Raw genomic sequence first — 21,426 nt, 5'->3', positions numbered from 1 at the left:
CAAATAATTAAAAGTACTGTTGAGAAAGAATGCCTTTTAAATCATTTTTTAATTGGGTTTTTAATATGACTGATTTGGAAAGCTTCTCTCAGAAGATGGTGTTGATTGACAGCCCATATAGTTATTAATAACATGTAGTCAATCTGCTAGGAATATATTAAGTGTTCAGGAGAGAGAACATCTGAAAAATGACTGCCAGGGATTTGGGCAATAGGCTGTATTCGGGATGCATCTTTCTTCTTGGCATCAGTCAGCCCGGAGCTGGCAGTGGTGGGGTGGAGACGAAGGTGGCCAGAGCAAGAACAGGACTGCATCGCACTGTGTTACAGAAGCAGCCGCCTGCCATAGGCCAGACAACCCAAGGACTGGCCCCTCGGCGGTGCCTGCAGCAGACAGGAATCATGAACCCCTCACCACAGTTTAGAGCATGTCCTAAACACTACCTCTTTAAAACCGCTGGGTGGCTGATCCCTTTATTATCATACTGACTCATTAAAAATGATGTTTATTCTAGAAACATAGGCATACTGATAAGCAATTAGAAGAAAGTTAGAAGTTTTACTCTACCACGTTGAAATTCGTGCTATGATATCTCTGATTGTAATAGACCCCATATCTGATACCTGCCTCTACCAACATGTTCACTGTTTTAAACATAGTTTTTCACTCTGGAGGATCCCAGAACATATGGCTGTCAGGTCCCTTGGGATGTGTGACAGCCCCTAAAGGCACAGCCTCATGCTTGCCTTGATGCTTTGTTATGAGGCAGGGGGAGGGGTCTCCGGAGCAGTGCCCAGGGAATCGTGGCCTCTCCCAGATAGTCAGCAGGAACAGGAGCATCAATACTGGCTCCCAGGGATGTGGCGCTGCCCTGCCCTGCAGTGCTTAAGGACCCCCAGGGCCACCCCTGGTGTTGTCCTTGGACTTCTCGGGCTACATCCAGCAGCACTTGGGTGTCCATGTGGATGTCAGGATCACACTCGGGCCCGGCACACGCATGTTCCCATCAGTTGCTCAGCTGTCAGCCAGGCTTGTTAAGTCACTGAGGCGCTTGCCAGGGTCTTCTGGTAGGGAATCACAAGAAGCTGCAGAGTCAAGTAGCTGCCTGTGGTGTGCGTGCATGAATATGAGTGTTTATGAGTGTGTGTGTGGCGGGGGGGGGGGTTGTATGAGAGAGAGAGACAGAGAGAGAGAGCGTGCACATGTGTGCAGGCACACATCGCTCCAGAGTTTGAACTCAAGCTTGCAGGGCAAGCACATTAAGCCTCTTCCAACATCCCCCAGTTTTTTCATATATCTATAAATAGACCCCTGCTGCATATAAAATTTTGTGATCTACTTTCATCACTTTTTTAAATGACTTTCTCTTAGCCAGGTTTTGCATTGGTTGCTGTTTGTTTTGTTCTGGGTTCACGCCTGGCTATGCTCATGGCTAAAATCCTGGCTCTGCACTCAGAATCACTCCTGACGAGACTCGAAGATATTATGGAGTATCAGGGATCAAACCCAGGTCAACTGCGTGCAAGGCAAGCACCCCCACCCTCTGCACCAGCCTCCACTTATATCACTTAGGAATGTCCGTGTTACTAAATACCCACCAATATTAAACAAAATTGTTTTTTAAGGCTTCATCACCAAGAATGCCTGCATTTATTTGCATTCCCCCTGCTGTGAGTTCTCCAGACAGTTCTATACTCGGACTTTCACCCTTCTGCTTGGGTCCACAGTGAGGACCCAGCAGAGATATTCAACCCAGTGGCAAAGAGCAGTAACACAGCAACAGCACAACTGATCTGGGCAGCCTTTACACACTTCTGTATGAAGCACTGGACTTCTTGGGGTATTTTTTTTAATTGTTAGAATTTCGGGGTTATTAGAATTCAACAGTTTTATAAAGTTTTGCTCTGTTTAGACAAACAGACCTCCAGAAAGTCAGGGCCAAGCTAACTCCATTTTGCACGTCTGGAAATCCCTTCTGAGCCCAAGCCTTCTGAAGCCTGTGTTTAAGAAGTTTGATGGACAGAGAAATGAACTTTGAGTCCAGTGAACATGGGCACAGACAACTTGGAGCTGTAGTGCGTGAATCATGGTCCATGGCATGTCACAGTGGGGAAATCGAGGAGCAGGTATGAAGGGCCTGTTTGAACGTGTGGCTGATTGGGGGAAGCTAGTGAAGCCCCCTGCAGGAGCTACAGCTGTGACTCCGCTATCTCCAAGGGCCCTCCCCAAACCTGTGTGTTCCTTGCGGTGGAACCACCAACTTGAACCCCAGCAGAGAAGTAGCAGGGCACTAAAAAGCCCACCCACCTTCTCCCCCCACCTCCACTCCTGCAGGGTCCCCAGGAGCTGGACCCAGCTAGAGTCAGAGGAGGGAGCCTGTGGGCCAGGCTGAGCGGTTCTGAGGGAGCAGGAGAGTGGGGGCCAGAGACAGACACGCAGGCCGTCCTGCTGGCACAGCCCTACACACAGTCACGCACATCAATATTTTATTTTTAAATCAGAGTCTGAAGACTCAAAGAAGGGTGGATGGAAGAGAAGAAATTAAAGAGAGCCAGGAAACGGAATCCAAATCCCCAGCCAGCCTTTTGCCTGCCGTGGGAGTATCCCAGACAGAGAGGCCCGAGTCACTGAGTTTCCCCGGAGAGAATCGTGAACTAGATTTCACATTTGCTACCTCTTGCCAGCCACGCCCAGCAGAGTTCTGCAGGTTTCAGGGGCACCTGGGCAAAGAACAGACAAAAGGAGGAGAAGGGGGGAGGGGAGGAGCCCAGACGGGCTTATGTAACTCAGCTCCTCAAGCATCCTCTTTTGCTTTTATTTTAAGAAGCGCTATTTATGAATTCTCCAGGGGGCTCAAAAGCAGAGGAGATGGGATTTTGATGAGCTGTCAATACGAAGATCTCTTAGCTCCTGGAATAAATGGTGCTTTTGTTGGGCCTTTCTGTTTTCTAAAAAGGCCATCTGTTTTCATAAGCCTAAATGAAAATCTCTAGCCACCTTTTGCCTTCTCCCCCTCTGTTACTGCACAAACGACACTCTCCCCTTTGTGATTCATTCCTGAAGACATTCTTTGGGGCTAAATGCTGCTGCTAAATTTGTATTTCGGTTTTCACTGTGAGTCCCACATGCTCCCTGCTCGTGGCAGCCGTACTCGTACGGCTTTCATTTCTCCAGCCTCAGATTGTGAAACCCTTTCCTTGCCGGGGGCTTCCTTCACAGGACTTTATACAACTGGTTTCTCCTATTTCTCCAGGGTGGGGGGTGATGTCTTTGAGGGAGCCCAAGAAATAGCATGCCATTTTCCACCTGAATTCGGACTAAATTGAGAAGTAAACAGAGGGTGACAGATGGAAGCCCAAAGATCACGTTGATTACCGATAATGAATCACTCGGCTTGGTCTTCTGGCCAGACTGACTGGTAATTGGATCCTGAATTCAGAGGCTTGACCCCTGGGCAGTGTGGGGTGCCGACAGAGCAGAACCAGCCCGGCGAGGAGAGGCAAAAATTGTTGCCAGCTGCCAAAAGAACGGATTGTGGGACTCAGCTGGCCTGCCTGACACATGTTCCCTCAATTCCCACCAATGCCATTCGCAACATGACCCGTATGGAAAGGGTCAGAAGGAGATCAGGGGCTCCCTTATCACTGACTAAGTGTCAGGCCGAGGAGGACATTTTCCTCTCGAGAGTGACATGCATCCCACAGAAACTAGACACGCTCGGCGTGTTCCTAGGACACAAATGTGCTCGGCCACTCACTATTTTGTGTCTTCATTCAATTACTAAATAGAAGTTGGAGAGAGATAAGAGACCGAAATAAGGAATTTAGTCTTTTTAAAACAATGATTGTTATTCTCAGCGTGGTAGGGAGCAGCTGGGTGATTTCCTGCAAGGGAAAATACTTTCATCAGATTTATGCTTTGGAAAAGTGTCCTGGGTCTTCTTGCCTGCGGATTCAGGATGACAAGCATGGCTGTGGGGAGACAGCTCAGTGGCTCTTGCTGCTGTCCGGGTGAGAGGGGATGAGACCAGGGGGAAGCGAGAAGGAGACGGTCGGCGGTGGCCTCTGGAGACATTAACATCACTATGTTTATATATGTTATAGATGGATTCATTGTCACTGTATCACTGTCATCCCGTTGCTCATTGATTTGCTCGAGCGGGCACCAATAACATCTCCATTGTGAGACTTGTTGTGACTGTTTTTGGCATATCAGATATGCCACAGGTAGCTTGCCAGGCTCTGCCGTGTGGGTGAGATACTCTCGGTAGCTTGCTAGGCTCTCTGAGAGGTGTGGAGGAATCGAACCCGGGTCGGCTGCGTGCAAGGCGAATGCCCTACCCACTGCGCTATCGCTCCAGCCCATAGATGGATTATGTGTTATATATGTGAGCTGTGCACAGAGTGAGCGGCGTTGACTGAGAGGTTGAAGTTGGGGAGTGGAGATGAACTGAGGGTGGCCCGTGTTTTTGTTTGAGCAATGGAATGGACAGAAACCATAGACAGGGGTGGGGCAGATGGGTGAGTGGCTGATGATGTGCCAGGGTTGCCCCTTTGGAGGGGTGCGGCAGGCTGATCGTGCATCTGGGCTTGCCCGGACACACTGGCTCGTATCTGCTGAGCCAGCCGAAGTATGAAGAATGCTTCCCTTATCCCTCAGAAGCGAGCTGCTTTAGCTCAAGTACCTGCTCACCCTAACCTAGAGAGAATTTTGAGCTAGTGGAAAATTGATAGGAAAGTGCTTTGAATTTGACAAACTCTTCCTTCTTCTCTCACGTCTATATCTGTATCTCTCTATATGTATATGCATGCATATATGTATATATATGATTATATATATGAATATATAAACATTAGTGATGTTAATATCCCCAGAGTTGACCCTTGTTTTTGGTTTGTTTCTGGGCCACACCCGGTGATGCTCAGGAATTACTCCTGGGAGTGCATGAGGAACCCTGTGGGTTGCCTTGGATCAAACCTGGCTTGACCTTGTGCAAGGCAAGTGCCCTGCCCACTGAACTATCACTCTGACCCCAGAGCTCACTCATCATTACTGTTTAATTTACCCCACTGGTTTAGGTTATGATCCTCCACTGCCAAGCTCACCTTCCATGATATGTGCCCTCCACACCCTAAAAGTTGTTCTGGTTTTGGCGGGACAGGTTTGGGGTCATTCTCAGCTGTGTTCAGTGCTTACTCCTCACTCTGTGCTCAGGGATTCCTCCTGGCAGTGCTCAGGAGACCAAATGCAGAGCAAGGAGAGACCAAATCCAACCCGGGTCATCTTCGTGGAAGCCAAGAGCCTGAGCCCTGGTGCTACATCTCTGGCATCCAGTTAAAGATTGCAGAAACATCACCCACTGGACTCTTGAAAGGAATCCAAGGGTTAATCTTAAGTCAGTGAAAGGCTGTCTCCGCAACCGACAGTGGCTTCTGGCTCTCTAGCGTTTTCTTGGCTCAGTTCAGCCAATGAAGATTCAGTCTTAACGAACAGTTTGAACTCATCCTGTTCCCACAGTTCTTTGCGAACATGAAAATCTTCACTTTCCGGCACCTCCCCTTCTCGAAAAGGTCTAAATATACAGTTGTGCCCACAGAGACTCTTGCATTTCGCACAAATGCCACAGCTCTGTCTGTCTGCTGCTGGCGCATGCCGCTATTTGCAGAAAGACATTTGGAGATGTGGAAAAGCCTACATTCTGGTCCCCGTTCTAGACCTTTCTTGGTTCACTGACATAATAGCCACAAGCCCTCCCAGGTTGCCATCTCACTGGTAAACCAGGAAGGGTGTCTCCGACCTGTGGGACCATTTCCAACTCATGCTTCATTGTCCTGAGGGGACAGGAAGGAGTGAAGGGGATCCCAGCACCAGTCAGCAGCACCCACAGGCCTTAGCGCTGGCTGAAGATTGCCCAGAGAGGCCCACACACACACTGGGCCCTGCTGGGGAGCACCCCTTCACCCCAGGTTGTAATCAGTTGGCCACAACTCTGCCAACTTGGCCAGATTTGACGTCTGTGAGGTTTTTCATCTGTGGCCAAGGTGTTCCGAAGATCCATCTCTCGCTGCCCCATAAGTCCAGTGGCCCTTGTCCTGGACTCTGACCATGGAGGGAAGGGCCAGTGGTGATGTGTGGGGGTCCGTGCTAGCCTCCTCACAGCTCGTCTGAGTGGGATCATGACAGCCAGAAACTGTTCAGAGAGCCTGAGATTTGTTCAATCAGCGGCCGGTCTCAGGGAGGCTGTGGCTCCTGCTGCTCAGATGTGCTGAGCGTCCGGCCACCTGGGGGAGGAGCCGTGTGCTCTGCACTCCGTAGGAGCCGCTTAGCCCTGTGAACCTCACTGGCTTCTCTGAGCCCCCTCCCTCCCCTCCGTGACCACGCTCAAGGAGAGGAACTCTGCATTTCCCACTATTCCCTAGGATCGAGATCCTGGCTCTCTCCCCAAATGGACCCTGATATTTGTCATCTGTTGCGGTGTCACCAGCTCCTCCAAAGTTGGTGCCTTAAGGCAATTCTTCATGATTGCTCCCTTGCCTGTGGTCATCTTGGCAGTGCCACTGGATGGCCCATAATCTGGAGGAGCTCATTCCGTCATTGGCGGTCAGCTCTGGGTGCCCCATCAGCTCCCAATGGCAAGGTGCTAGCAAAGGGGGCCTGGATGTAAGGTGTCGCTTTGAGTTTAAAGAATGCCAGAGTAGGGGGTGGGGAAGGCTGGTCCTCAGTGGTACCTGAGCTTGTCCTCCAGGGAAGGGAGGGCCGGTCGGGCAATGGGCCTCTTGTCATCTCGTCCAGCATCTTCCAGCTCACCGTGGGCCACACCTGCCCTGCACACAGATTCCCGCAGGCTCCAGGCGAGAGATCAGTGATTTTCAGCCTGTAGCCCCTGCACTGATTAGTAGATGAGCCTGGGCTGCAGCTCCTGGCAGCTGAGCAAACGTCTAAGGCCGCAGGAAGACATGTGCAGGACTGTCAAGCTCAAAACTCACACCTGGACTTTGCCTGTTTCTCCGGTGAATCCCCATTGAGGCCGGCTCTGAGCTAAGCAAGGGATGCAGACATGGAATCTTCTTGGGGCAAGAAGCAGAGGCCCATGGCAGAGTGGCACAGAGGAAGGATCCAGGCCGTTTCCTCATGCACCAGCACGGGGAACTTTGCTTTCTGCAGCAATCTGAAACATTCGTGCCCCCTGGCCACCAGCATCCCAGGGCACAAGGGGTGCGAAGATCAAGCAGGCCTTACTTTGTAGGCCAACCCAGGTGCCTCTGGCATTTCACGCCTTGCTCTGACTCGGACAAATGATTTCTGCTTTTTGAGCCTCAGTTTTTACATCTGTGTGATGGATTCATAGCCCAGGGCTTTTGCCAGGACTACACCCAGGAGTCAGAGTGGAGCCTCTGGCTCAGGGCCTAGCAGCAGATCATGCTCAACCAGTACCTCCTTCCTTCCCCTTCCCCTGTTCCTGCTCACTGGCAGAGCTTTCCATCTCCCTGGACTCAGCTTGGACACTTGGCCTGCAGGTTGTCCAGAGGTAACCTGCTGCTCTTGACCAGCAGCCCCTGGGCAGAGGGGCCACACCCGCATCTCTGACTGACTTGCCCTGAGTAACCAGCAGCCTTGTATGGACAGAGGTCGGGTGCCCACCCACATGGGGTACTGAACCCCAGGAACTATTGTGGACAGAGAGATCCTCCTGATTTGGCCCAGGCTCTTGGAGCCCGGAGGAAGGCCCCAGGACCCAGAGTACAGCCTGAGTAGTACTGTTGGGAGCCTGAGTTCTATTCCCATCCCCCTGAGACTCAGGTTTTTCTGAAAACAAGGCTAGTGAGAATTCTGTGTTGTGTGGAATTCTGAGAACAATCTCCATATTGTTCCGTCTAAGTTCACAAGCAACTGAGACGCAGAAGCATCAGATAGAGAATACTAATACTGTCATTTACGGCAAAAGCACCGCTAGTTAAGACCTGGTACTTGCCACTTACTGTTTGTCAAACTCTGTTCTAGACACTTTACCAGATAATTCATTTAATCCTTACAACAACTCAATAATCCTTACAGCTTCTTCTCACTGGCCACATGCAGTAGCCTCTGCATTCCCCACTGACCCCATCAGGGATGGTAAACCAAGCCCAAATCCACCGTGATTCTGCAATCCTGAGGCAAAACCTTCCTTTTCACACTCCACCATGCTGTCTGCTCTCTGGGCCTGCCCTCGTCTCCAGCTCCTTACTCAACCCCGGTTGCAAAACTCTAGGTTAAATAGGGCAACCACTAAGAACGTCCCTGAGTGCCCACTAGCTGGGGTCTTCATGTGCTGGAATTTTCAGGCCCTGCTCACACTGACTAGTGGTCTTCCTGCATGCCAGAGGAGTCTGTGGAAAGAATTTTCTGGCATTGGTAGGTGAAAGTCAAAACAGTAATTACAAAACATCTGTTTCTGAGAGGAAAGCGTATCGCTGGCACCCCGGGACACAGGCCTGCACGGGTCAGCAGCTGGAGGTCCAAGAGGAAGGGAGTGTTCTGGAATGAGGACTAACAGACACAGCCATGACTAGAGACTGCTTCCTGGAAGGATGCAGGGCTGAGGGCCAGGGAAGGATAATCTCAGGAGAGTGGACAGGAAGGAGAGTGTGGAAGAAGGGGTGAGTGAAGGCAAGAACAAGTGAAACAGGGAAGGAAGGAAGGAAGGAAGGAAGGAAGGAAGGAAGGAAGGAAGGAAGGAAGGAAGGAAGGAAGGAAGGAAGGAAGGAAAGAAGGAAGGAAGGAAGGAAGGAAGGAAGGAAGGAAGGAAGGAAGGAAGGAAGGAAGGAAGGAAGAAATTGTGAGCAAATGAAGAGGCCCATAAGCAAATTAATGAATAAGCAGAGGTATGAATGAATAAATGAAGTCAGTGGTTAAATGAATGAATAAGAATGTGATCCTGAATAGCTGGAGATGTGGATACTTGAGGAAGTAAATATAAATGAATGAGTAACGGTAAAGGACTGAGTGAATCATGGAGCTGAGGAAGCAGTATAGTGATGGAGTCCACTCAGGACTGAGCCAGCCCTTGGGGCTCTTTTCCTTTCTGAGACAAGGAATGCAACAAGACTGGGAGCTTAGGGTAGGGCTGGAGCCAGTAGAGCTGGGGGACAGGGTCGGGGGTAATCTTTGCCAGATTAGTGCCAGTATGGGAGAGCTCAGGTTTGAACCTCGACTGTCACATCCCAGGAGGGGTCTGAGCCCCTGCGCTTTAGCTTGTTTGCCTTGTAGCTTTCCTGACTACACGCGGTGCAGCCAGAAAGGTCTGTCTGGAGTTTCTGTTCGCGAGAGTGGTGCCAAGGTCCATTTTCTTTCTTTGGATTCTGTGTGGTCCCAGTAAATCCATGGAAATTCCTGAGAGGGGAGAGGACCAGGTGGCGAAGGATGCAGGTGCCAAGGATGGAGGTGCCAGTGTGGAGGGAGCTGGGCTCTGCAGAGGGGCACTGAGATGAGAGGGGGCTCAGCACTGAGCAGGGCAAGCCGCACAGCCTTGAAGCACAAGGTTGGCCCCTTATCCCTTTGCCCTGAGGCAGAACTAGCTAGACTGTTGCTCAAACAGTTTGCTCCATCCAGATTCTTTCCAGCATTTGCTGGGTGCCCAGAGCTGTGGGTGCAGCCTCGAGAATACAGTCCTGAAGCACTAAGCCCCACAGACAACCTGCAGTGCCACACCCTGAAGTGTTAGCAGCATGCAGGGAGCTGTGGCGCTCCAGAGAGGTGAGGCCAGGGCGGGCAGAGTGGCAGGGTGGAGGGCTTGGGAGCCAGAGTTTGGAATGGGGTTGGCATTAGGACACTGTGCAGGCACACGCAGTGGAGGGAACTTTGGCAATATGGAAGGGCACGAAGCTAATGGAATCCATATCTCTAGAGGCTCTGTCAGGAAGGGTTCCACTGGTGCCAGGGGAGGGCCCTGGCTTTGCCCCTCTGTGGTTGCAGTGCTCAGAGAAGATTCTAGGCACGTAGTCAGTGCTTGGGCAGCACTTGCTGCATGCATGAGTGCATGAGCAAAAGTCTGGTTGCCTGGGTTTTAGTATTTTAGTTGTTTGTGCTTGAGGGCCATACCTGGCAGTACTCAAGGCTTACTTCTGGCTCTGTGCTTAGGGATCACTCCGGGAAGAACTTGGAAGCCCATGTGGAGTTCCAGGGATCAAACCCAAGTTGACTGTGTGCAAGACAAGTGCCCTAGCCCCTGCATACCCAGGATTTAGAGGCCAATCAGTCCCGGTGAGCGTGTCCAGGGATGTGCTAGTTTCTGACTGTCTTTTGGGTGCGCCCAGGTCATAGATAATCTTTGAAGTAGCAGTACACCCATTTTTAAAAATAAGAAGGGCTACTGCTGGCAGATTCTGAAATCTGCGAGGAAAAACAAACTCACGTGGGTTGTCCAGGACAGCCCTTAGAGTGGTCTGTTCCCTTCTGCTCTGACAGAGAGCCAAGGAGATCTGCTTTGTCCTTCGTGTTAGCAGGCCTGGGAGACACTAAAGTCTTGGTTCAAATCCTCAAGGCCCAGGCTCAGCCTCTGGGGCTGCAGTCCTCCTGGGGGCCTGTGACCCTGAGGTGCTCTGGCCCAGCTCCTCTATCCCAGGAATACTCCACAGATGCACATGGGTTTGGCAATTCATTCTGCAGGATACCTAGAGAAGGCTTCCCTGACCCCACAGGCCTCCACCAGGGCCCCGTCTCAGTCCTTGTCTTGTGTTTGATGATGATGATGATGGTGGTGGTGATTAGAGTTTGGCTGACACCATTTTTAATAGTGTTCAAGCTCAATGCCCAGTTATTGCCCACCTTTGCCATGAAAGTGCTTGAGGACCCTCCTTCAACCCTGTGCCCGATGCACTGCCCACACCCTGGCCCCGATATTCGGGCGGGGGGGTTGTTGCTTGTTTGGGGGGCACACCCAGTGGTGCCCAGGCCTTACTCATGGCTCTGTGCACAGGGATTTCTCCTGGCAGATCTTGGAGGACCCTCTGTGGCTCCAGGGATGGGCCAGAGTTGGCTGCATGCAAGGCAAGCGCTCTACCCACTGTACTATCTCTCCAGCGCCTGCCCCGGTATGTGTTTATTGGTAGTTATGGTTTTGGTACAGACCCTTCCCTACCACCCCCCATGTGCTCCAGAACCCCACCTGTGCTCCTGTGGTACCTTCATCCAATCTCCTTGTTCCTCTGCCCCGCTTCCCCGAACTTGGCTCTCTCAATGTCTGTGCTTTAGTCTCTGAGGTGTATTATCAACCAATATTGACTGTACCCTTGATTTTTTTTTCTCTGTATAGCACAGATGAGTGAGATCATCCTGTGTTTGTTGTTGGATATTTGGGTACACCTCATACTAGTGAAGATAGCACATATTAAAAATGTAAATTTTTTAAAAATAGCAAAACTGAAAATAACAAGTGTTGGCAGAGATATGCTGGGGAAAATAAAAACCTTCTTTGCTGCTGGTGGGGATATTACCTGGTGTATTCTTTAAGGAAAAATAATGAGAATCCACCCGGAAAGAATATTGGGGCTCCCATTAGACCCAGCTACCCGACTTCTAAATATCTCCCCCTCAAACACAAAAGCATAAGGAGTCTGTATGCTGGCCATTCCACCAGCCTCTAAGCTTCTCCACTTTTTTAATTCTCATGTTACTTTTATTCTTTCTAGACCAAGGGGGAGAGTCGAGGCCTGCATAGACTAATTTGTGTGTTGGTTCTTTTTTCTTGGTTAATGAGGCACCTTGCCCTGGTGAGCACTCACTGGGCGCAAGCAGATTGTTTCACCAAGGTGAGAACCAGGCCAGCAGGGTACACACTGCCCTGTGGTGCCCAGAGGAGGGGTCCCTGACCTACTGGGGGGTACAGGAGGGAGGTGACCTGCTGAATCTTAAAGAACAAGAGGAAATTTCTCAGTGGAAGAGGGGACAAACATGGGACAGGCTTAACCCAAGTGCTCGAGGCACCAGAGGACCTGGGGACTTTGCAGAGTCTCTGCTAACCATGTCTGACCTTGCAGAGTCACATGGCCACCTTCCCGCCCTCAGGGTCCCTTGGGTGGTGTCCCCCCACACTGCTGCAGCCTCAGTGGCCAAAGGGAAGCTAAGAACTGGGGTGCCTGATTCCTAACCTCCCACCTACCTCTGGTGCTTCCTGAGTGGGGCTGGGGATGGTGCCGAGACACTGACTTCCAGCCAAAAGTCCCAGTCAGCCGCACCCTCCTGCCCCAGCCTGCTGCTCAACTCCCCAGGTCTGGGCATTGAACCCACCTGGCAGGAGCCTGGCAAGCCCACCCTCTGGTCAGCCAGGAAAACGCTGTGCACCTCACTAGACCTTCTAGGAAGGAACTTAACACACCCCCTCCCCCTGCCTGTTTTGGTTTGGGGGCCATGCCCAGTAATTCTCAAGGACTGCTACCTGCTCTTTGCTTGGGATTCCCTTCAGCTGTGCTCAGGGAACCAGGCATGACTGGGGATGGAGCCCGGATCTTGTGCCTGCAAAGCTTGCACTCAGCCCATTGAACTCTCTCTGGCCTTGACATGGAAACATTTTGGAGGTCAACTTGGTCCACTCTGCTCCCTGGCAGACAACAGGCAGACAGGGTGGGGGAGGGGTGCTGGAGAGGAGAGGGAAGACTCAGGGAACACAGTGGGAGCAAGTCCAGTGTCCGCAGGGGACCCAGAAGCACAGCTGCAAGGAGCTGGGCGCCCAGACTTTAGGGGTAAACAAGGCTGAGATTGTCTAAGGGTAGAAGAGAAAGAGGCAGGAGGGGCTGGCTGGCCTCTAGAGCTCAGAAACGAAACAGCTGCTAGTAGTTAAGCACCGGATTTTGTTCAAGGGGAGCACATCGGGTTTCTGGAACTCCGCGTGGATCTTGGAGGCTGTCGGTGCTCTGGAGTTAGCTCGAGGCACCAGCGTCCTTCAGGGGCCACTTTAACCTGTCTCCTGCCGCTCTGTAGACTGAGCGCTGCATTTGCCATCTCAGTGGCTGACTTTTGATTTAGTCCATGCATGGGAAGGAGCCTCTTCTAGCCCGTGAAGCAGGGACTCGACACAGAACCTTGCTCCAGAAAGAGGTCTTAAGGCAGAAGCCCCTAGCAGACTGTGATTCCTTAAGAATCTCTCACCACTGCCCCCTCAGCAGCCCTGGCTTCCTCTTAGGCCCCCTCATCCTCGTGTAACTGGGGGTGCTCTCTGGGTGCTATGGTCTTTGGGGGGAGACCAGCCACTCACTTGGATTACTAGTCAGCGCTGGCACAGAGCAGGTGTGGAAGGGCAGTGACAGCTGGAGGCAGAGGGCAGAGGACCCAGCTGGGCAAGACTAGTGAAAAGGAGGGATATGAGCTGATCAGAGGAGAAGAGGGAGGAGGAGGAAGAGGAGGAGGAGGAAGAGGTAGAAGAGGAGAAAGAGGAGGAGGAGGAGGATCTGAGTTAGAAGAATCATCCATTGTTGTGGTGCTCCTGGCCACTTCTCTGACCTCACTCTAGGATCTTCATCATTTGCTTGGGTCCTCAGTTGTCCCAGGAGGTGGCATTTTGACACCTGTTTGAATACATAAAGTGACAGAGGCACAGAGATATGTAGTCACTCTGAGAGGGGAGCTAGGCTCAGATTTAACGCTGTTCTCCCCAGCCCTCTCCCTTGCTTTCACACACGGCCTTCAGCCTTATGTCTCTGAGGAGCACTTTCTGTGGCCCCATCTGAGATGCAGTGAGCAAAAGAGGCACAGCTGGCATGTGTGCCTGGGCCCTAAAGTCATCATCTGTACACCGTGGCACACAAGACAAAAGGGAGGCCTGTTCTCCTTTGGTCTGTAGTCGCAGTGAGAGATTTAAACAGGCATTGGTATAAGTATGTTACATGGGGCCCCAAGGACAGAGAAACCACCCCGTTTCCAGAAAGGACTGTTTGCAGGGAGCTCAGGACACGGGGGATCAGCCAGGAGGACATAAGCAAGATAGACTGGGAATCCAATGGAAAGGGCACGTGTGGTGAGGGCTAATGGGAAGCACCAGAGAGACCTGAGTGACATGGCACCAGGTGTCCAGAATTTGTCACACACACCGCCAGGTCTGTGTGCAGTCTGGAGAGGTAGGCAAATACGTGTTCCCCAACATACCCGATAGGAATACCACTGTTCCTCCAGCATGACCTCCAAGAATTCAGAGAGAGGGACCCTAGGGTCAGTCATTAGAGAGGCATAAGGAGGTGTCAGTGGCTGCATGCAGGGTCAGCTACAGCATGTGGGACAGGAAATAGGCACAGCTTCACAGGCTCAGGCTTGGCACATGAGGGATGATTGGCCACCTCTCTGCCTGTGAAGCCTCCAGCCACGCTTCGTGATTGCTGATGTGTAGGAGAGAGGACGAGGCACAATGATGGTTGTTAGGATCTCGGATTCCTAGCTCTGTGCTGGGAGGTGGTCCCCGAGGTGGATAGGGCTTCATTTGAAGAATATGGGAATGCTAATTTGGAAAGGTACATGGCCCCATGTCCATGAGTCCAACCTAAGACCAGGAAAGACCAGGAAACAATCTAAATGTCTATCAACATGCGACTGAATAATGAAAGATGGAGTCTATACTGCTCAGCTCTAAGAATAGATGAATTCTCACCGTTGGCAACAATATGGATGGCGCTCAAGAGCATTTTGGGAGGGAAAATGTCACAAAGGGAAGACAATGTCATGTGCCATCATTCATGTGGAAAATCAAGAAATGAACTGAATGAGCAAACCAAAGCAAAATAAAAGGAATTAGCAGCTTTTCACAATAAAACGGTGGTTACCATACAGGCAGGGGAGGGAGGACCAGGGACAGAGGGTCAGTGGACAGCAAGTGGATGGTGACGACTGTGGTGGAGGGGAGAGTGGGCAGAGCCACCCGGAGGACGGTCTTACACACACAGGGTTTAAGTCAGTGTTACCGCACTAAAACATATATGCAGGTGAGGCTACTAAACTAAATATATGAGTGTGTATGTATAAATTTGTTTAATTTAGTGAGCAGACTATCCTCTATGTATACTGTGCAGGAGAAAACTGAAGAAGTCAGCTTCTCAGGCTTCTCCTGCCCTGCCCTGCCTCTTTCATTACAAAAGCCTCTACCATGCTTCAGTTGGAAAAATCCTTCCTCAGAAAGAACTAATTTGAAGTTCAGTCACCGAAAAAGAAGCACTAGCATTTACTCACAAAACTCATTCCATTATTTTTTTTTTCATGTAAGCCCCACAAGAATTTTGTAAGGTGGTGGTTTATTTGTCCATGTCTTATAAAAGAAACTTGAAGTGGCTGTCCATCACAAAGTACAGAAAAACCCAAATGCTCACCTGCATGCCCAGTCTGGTCTCCCAGAGACAGCCTCTCTCGCAGTCCCTTGGATGCTGCCTTAGGTTGTCTTAACTATTAAGAAGATGGTTTCGGAGGTCTTTCTGCTCACGGGAAGGATAAAATGGGCCTCAGGAAAGCTTGGTCCTAAAAGTCAAATGTTGCAGGAGGCCCATGGCAGAGTGTAGTCTATCCTACGAGCCGTCCCCCAGGTGCCTACAACCAGATGCCAACCTGCTTCACAACAGCCAAGGAACGCAACCAATTCCAACACTCTTTATTTTCCCATTCCTCTGGACAACCGTGTTCATTCAAGCTTTCACACCAGAAATAAATTATTGTAATCTCTTTGCTAATTATACCATGCCAAAGTTCTAGACGCTGTAAATTGCAGCCGTGATAGCTCTAGATGAAGTTTCAGGGAGATTATTTTTAGCTGTTTTCAGAGAGCACTCCGTTTCCTAGAGACTTCATTTGCAAGTCTTTGGGGAGGCAGGGGAAATGAAATGCGTCTGTATAGCCACCTTGCCCTGTGACTTGGGCGTTGTTGACCCTCTGGCCCTCTGGAAAGCCACGCACGGGCTAGTACTGCTGAGGGTAAGGGCCCTGACTTTGGAGCACGAACTCTTGATTCCTGACCATGGAGACTAGAATGTGTCCAGTGCAGTCTCTCTGTCCCTAGTTTCTCCTGGAGCTTGTCAGAATCCCCTTGACGTGTTTGAGAACCAGGAACACAGGCTTTCAGAAACCTGAGGTGCAACAGATTAATTCATGCCTACTGCCCCACCCCATTTTGCATCATCATTTTGCTGAGGCGGGGGGAGTGAAGAGAGGTGGAGGTTTTTATTTTTAGTGAGCACCTGCTATGTGCATCATAGAGCTGGCATATCCCTAACCTCCAAATGGCCTTCATCTGTCAAGGCCAGTGTCATTCAGTCTCAGTCATTCACAGACCAGACACTGGGCTTGGTTCTGAGAAATCATGAAGGTGGCCTGGATGCAGATTTTGGCCCCAAAGAGACCAGAAGGGGAGATAAAGCCTTGCACAAGTTCAGTGAAGTGCATTTTGAATGCTGTATCCACCATGAATGGTAAAGGTTCTAAGGTCCATCTTGTTATTCCAGAAGCATTATGGTGGGGATCCTGGTTGACGTGACTGTTGGAAGGCAAGCTGGGGAGGTTTGCAGGATGAAGAGGTGTTTGAACCAGTTTGATGTAAATTTGGGCTTTGGATACGCAGGAGTTGGGCACAAAAAATTGGGGAGACCTGGCTTGGAAACTACTGTGACCTGGTCCCAGCAATGGTAGCACAGAGGACCCCAGATGAATTGTTAGCTCTCATGGGCACAGATAGAGCATGTTTCTTTCCCCACACCATAGGCTGCAGTAGATCATCTTCAACGTGTTTTCTCGAAGTGTGAGGAAAGAAAGAAGGAGAAAGAGATAAGGGAAGGAAGGAGGGAGGGTGGGGCGGGGAGGAAGGAAGGAAGGAAGGAAGGAAGGAAGGAAGGAAGGAAGGAAGGAAGGAAGGAAGGAAGGAAGGAAGGAAGGAAGGAAGGAAGGAAGGAAGGAAGGAAGGAAGGAAGGAAGGAAGGAAGGAAGGAAGGAATCAGATTTCTGCTTAGATGCCTGTAGTATGTAGATATCTGGATGAATAACCTTCCTCCATCCTTGTGTGGGTGTTGGGCGGTTAGATGCATGCATGGCCAGATAACCCTGTAGATGCTTTGGAATCCTTGGGGAGCGGATGCTGCGAGGAGACAGGAGCGATTGAACTGACTGGCTGGAGCATCGCCTGATGGGAAAAGTGACTTTGGGGCTGAGCCTTGGACAATCAATAGAATTTTTTTTGGGATGCAGTATGGCTGACATCATTCAGCAGGAGGCAGAAGGGAATGCCAGATGCTTTGGGACAATGGCTAGTGGAGGCCGGGGCATAAGAGGGCAGGATGAGTCAGGGCTGTGTCCAAGCCCACAGGCTCTGCAGCAGCCAGTTTGTGGTTTGAGTCCCAGCTCTCTACCAGCACATTAGCTGCATGATCCTGGTTGGTTTATAGGATTGTTTTGGTTCCTACATCCTTATCTGAAAAATAGAAATGTTATTAGTTTCCACAATTTTATCTGAAAGCAGAAATATTACTAATACCTGCCTCAGGTATTCATGGTTGTTATGAAGATGACATTTCAGAGTAATGTTGGGGCTGGAGAGATAGCACAGTGGGTACCACACTTGCCTTGCATGCGGCCAACCTGGTTTGATCCCCAGCACTCCATATTATCCCTGATCCCCTCCAAAATTTATCCCTGACCACAGAGTCAGTAGAAAGCCCTGAGCACCAGTGGGTGTGGCCTAAAATCCAAAAATTTTAAAAAGCAACATTTAGTACATCAAATGCCATAGACTTATCGCTTCTCAGCCTTTTGGCTAAGATTAAGTGATTGCCATATGCTTAATAAATGATAGTTTATCATTTTTATTGTATTGAAACAAGTTCAGTTGAATCAGACAATGCTGGTTCAAGCCACAGAAGATAACGATGAGTATGGATAAAAGAATCCATAAAAGAGACCAAAAGGGGACTGGGGGGGAGATAGCACAATGGGTAAGATGCTGGCCTTGCAGGCTGCTGACCCAAGTTCTATTCCCTGCCATCCCATAAGGTCTCCTGAACCCTCCCCCTAGGATGATCCCTGAGCACAGAGCTAGGAGTGATCCCTGAGCATCACTGAGTGTAGCCAAAAAAACCATGACACAGAGAGAGAGAGAGAGAAACAGAAAATTCAGGTGATCTAAATGCTATGGGTGTTGAGGCAGGAGAGTGTGCAGAGGACGTGGGGCTTCGGCAGCAGATGTCCTCGAGTGCCATTGCACACCGACAGCCACTATGTGACCATGATCTTAAGGAGAATGTCCTGGGGACGGAGCCATGGCTGTGCTCGTGGGAGGTGTGGGAGGGGAGGGGGTGCCGGTCTCGGCTACTACAGGAATACTCCCTGAGAAGGAGAAAATGAGCTTGTGTGGGAGAGGAGAAAATTCCTGGGAAGCGCAGAGTCTGTGAAGACTGTTTGAACACAGTCGCCCTCACTTTTGCTCCTGTTTAGGCCCAGACCCTCAGCAGAGAGGCAGGAACAGGCCTTTCCCTTCAGGCTGGGCTGTTCCCATCCCTCGTACTTAGCTCCAGCCCCATTTGGAAATCACACCTGCCAACAAGATCTTGCCTGGATTCACTGCTTTGAGTTAACATTTTTCCAGGACAGGCATTGAATCATGTGTTGGGATAAAGCAGGTAAAAATGATCTCTGCTGCAGGGGTGATCCTGAGACCCCAGGGGGGAATTGAGAAGCAGTCCGGAGCCTAAAGTATGCAGGTGTGAGGTGTGAAGGAGAAGTCAGGAGAAGGACGGGGTTCCAAGTCTGGAAGGCTTGGCCCAGAGGTGGGAGTGTGTATGTGTGGGGGTGGGGAATCAACCCCAGAGGTCACCTGGAGCACATCCCTTCTTCAGTGAGTGCCGTCACCTCCACCTGCCAAGGTCACACCGCACCAGTTTGGTGAGCATAAGCAGTTGGGAGTGACACGAGTCCAGTGGTGGAGAATCTTGGGCACTTTAGTGGAGGTGAAATGCATTAACTGTTCATATATAAACTATAAAACCTTAGCACCATTATAACCATGTTGCCTCAAATATGAATGGAGGAAGGGAGAGAGGGAGGGAAAGAAGGAGGAAGAGAGGGACAGAGGGACAGAGGGACAGAGGGAGGGAGATTTCTTTCTGAAAGCTAATGATCAGAAAAAAATAATCAAAAGAATAATCAAAATCGAAATAATCAAAAAAGACAGAATCACAGGTGTGGCACAGTTTGGAACCTTGCAAAGATTTTGGGAACCTAAGGTTTACTTCCAGTATTGAGGACCAAAGGGTTCATCACACCCTATGCGCTTGTTCTGCATTTGTACCTCTAAGATGGAAGCATCACCTCGGGGCTGGAGAGAGAGGCGCGTGGCAGCATGTGGCGGGCCCAGCTCAGTCCCAGAACCATGCAGCCTCCTTAGCATCACACAGTGAGGCCATAGAGGCCCCTGAGCACCACTGGGGGGAGCTCCCGAAAACAATAAAATGAAAAATGACACCACCTGTGTGTCAGTAAGGGTAATTCTGGATGGAGGGAGGGAGCTAGTGTGTGCTCCTCCTGTATCCTGTATGTGAAAGGAAGTAGGGGGACAGGAAGACCACAGGAGGCAGTGCAAGACTGCACCCAATGACTAAATAATCTACATCCTTTTCCTGCGTGCAGGGAATGCATCCTAGCACACAGTGTCTGTCTCAAAAAATGGCAAGGAAGCTCTGTCCTATAAACCTCATTCACTCAAAACAGAACAATTAAGCCAGAATCAACAAAATATGAGTGTTTTAAAAGCACATATTGAGAGAGATTTATAAAAACACTTCTAACTAACTCATGGGTCAAAAATGATAATAGAAATTATAAAATACTTATAAGTGAATACTAACAGAAATATTAAATATCAAAGTGGTGGATTATAGCCAAGACAGCACTTAAGGGAGATGTATGGCCTAAAATGCTTGTACTGGGAAAGAAGAAAGGCTGAAAATGAACAAATGGGCCAAGGACCCGGTTTTAAAAGAATAGTATGCATAAATCAGCCTGCTAAACCCGCCGTGCAGGTCCTGGTGGGAGAGCCACACTGGACGTAACACGGCTACCCTGCACGCTCGCTGTCCCCACTGTGACACGGACCTTGCTTTTGTTGGTTCCCAAGAAGTGTCACTGCCCGGAAATTGTTTCTTCTTAAAAGTCAAAGAGATAGGGTGGGGCTGGGGGGAATAAAAAAAAAAATGTCAAAGAGATGATCCTTCCGGTAACTTCAGGCACCAAAGGTTGACGCAGGCTTCACTTACTCACCCGTCCTTTCACTCATTCATGCTTTAAACATGAAGTATTTTCTAGTGCCAGGAACTATACTGGGACTATATAACCAGCGTTCTTTCTGGGTACTCAGAAATGAGGCTTTGTCCTGGGCCGCTAAAGCTGCGAATGCTACTGCGAACTCACCCCACTCGCCCTCCCCACCTCTCTATGCTGCTGCTTCTGCCCACCCTACCTCCCACACCCAGAACCCCCACTCAGAACAGCACTCTCATCAGAAATAACTGATTTCTCTCTTGTCTCTTCCAACAGGTAGACTGAAATTACCATGTGTCCAAATTAAAATTGCATACTTCAAGGATTATTTGAAGGACTATTCTTAGACCCTTTTAAGAAGATTTAAGAAAAGTAAGTTGATTTTTTTACACTTCAGAGCATATTCATGATTTAAGTTTTTAAGTTAATGTTATGAGTGTTTTTTTCCCCATACTCTTAAATATGCATTAATTAGAAGATGGTCTCTCCATATTTTTCCCCTCTGAAAATAAGAATCAGGAAGGACCAGATAACTGTCTTCCCTGTAAGAGTTTAGAGTAGTTCAAATATTTGTGGAATATTAGACATAAAAGGAATTAAGAGGTGTGGCGCACTGGATAAATAAATAGATGACAGAGTTATAAGTGATAGATAATAGATATATAATGAATGAATTGCAGATAGATAATTGATTATGGATAATGGATTATTGATAGATAATGAATATAGATATTTAAATGATGAATTGGGCTGGAGTGATATGATAGCACAGCAGGTAGGGTGTTTGCCTTGCACATGGCCGACCCGGGTTAGATTCCTCTGCCCCTCTCGGAGAGCCCAGCAAGCTACTGGGAGTATCTTGCCCACACAGCAGAGCCTGGCAAGCTACCCATGCCATATTCAGTATGCCAAAAACAGTAACAATAAGTCTCACAATGGAGACGTTACTGGTGCCCGCTTGAGCAAATCAGTGAGCAACAGGATGACAGTGACAGATGATGAATTATAGATAGATAATGGATGATTGGTAGTTAATTTATGATATGTAATAGATAATGGATGATTGTTAGGTGATGTATGACATCACTGTATCATTGTCATCCCATTGTTCATCGATTTACTCGAGCGGACACCAGTAACATCTCCATTCGTTCCAACCCTGAGATTTTAGCAGCCTCT

The 21,426-nt window shown here is 49.6% G+C and overlaps 1 protein-coding gene across 6 annotated transcripts in view; it reads left to right on the top strand.

Moving 5' to 3' along the window:
• TENM4 (teneurin transmembrane protein 4) overlaps positions 1 to 21,426 on the top strand; it is a 708,342-nt gene that overhangs the window by 300,944 nt on the left and 385,972 nt on the right. For all 6 annotated transcript variants that reach the window (XM_055123102.1, XM_055123103.1, XM_055123101.1 and 3 more), the window contains one exon: positions 20,524 to 20,619. The gene's annotated coding sequence lies outside the window, so the exon portion shown is untranslated. The remainder of the gene's footprint in view (positions 1 to 20,523; positions 20,620 to 21,426) is intronic.

The sequence above is a fragment of the Sorex araneus genome, chromosome X (assembly GCF_027595985.1).
Source record: "Sorex araneus isolate mSorAra2 chromosome X, mSorAra2.pri, whole genome shotgun sequence".
Classification (NCBI taxonomy): Eukaryota; Metazoa; Chordata; class Mammalia; order Eulipotyphla; family Soricidae; genus Sorex; species Sorex araneus.
This window is presented reverse-complemented; position numbering and strand designations above follow the sequence as displayed.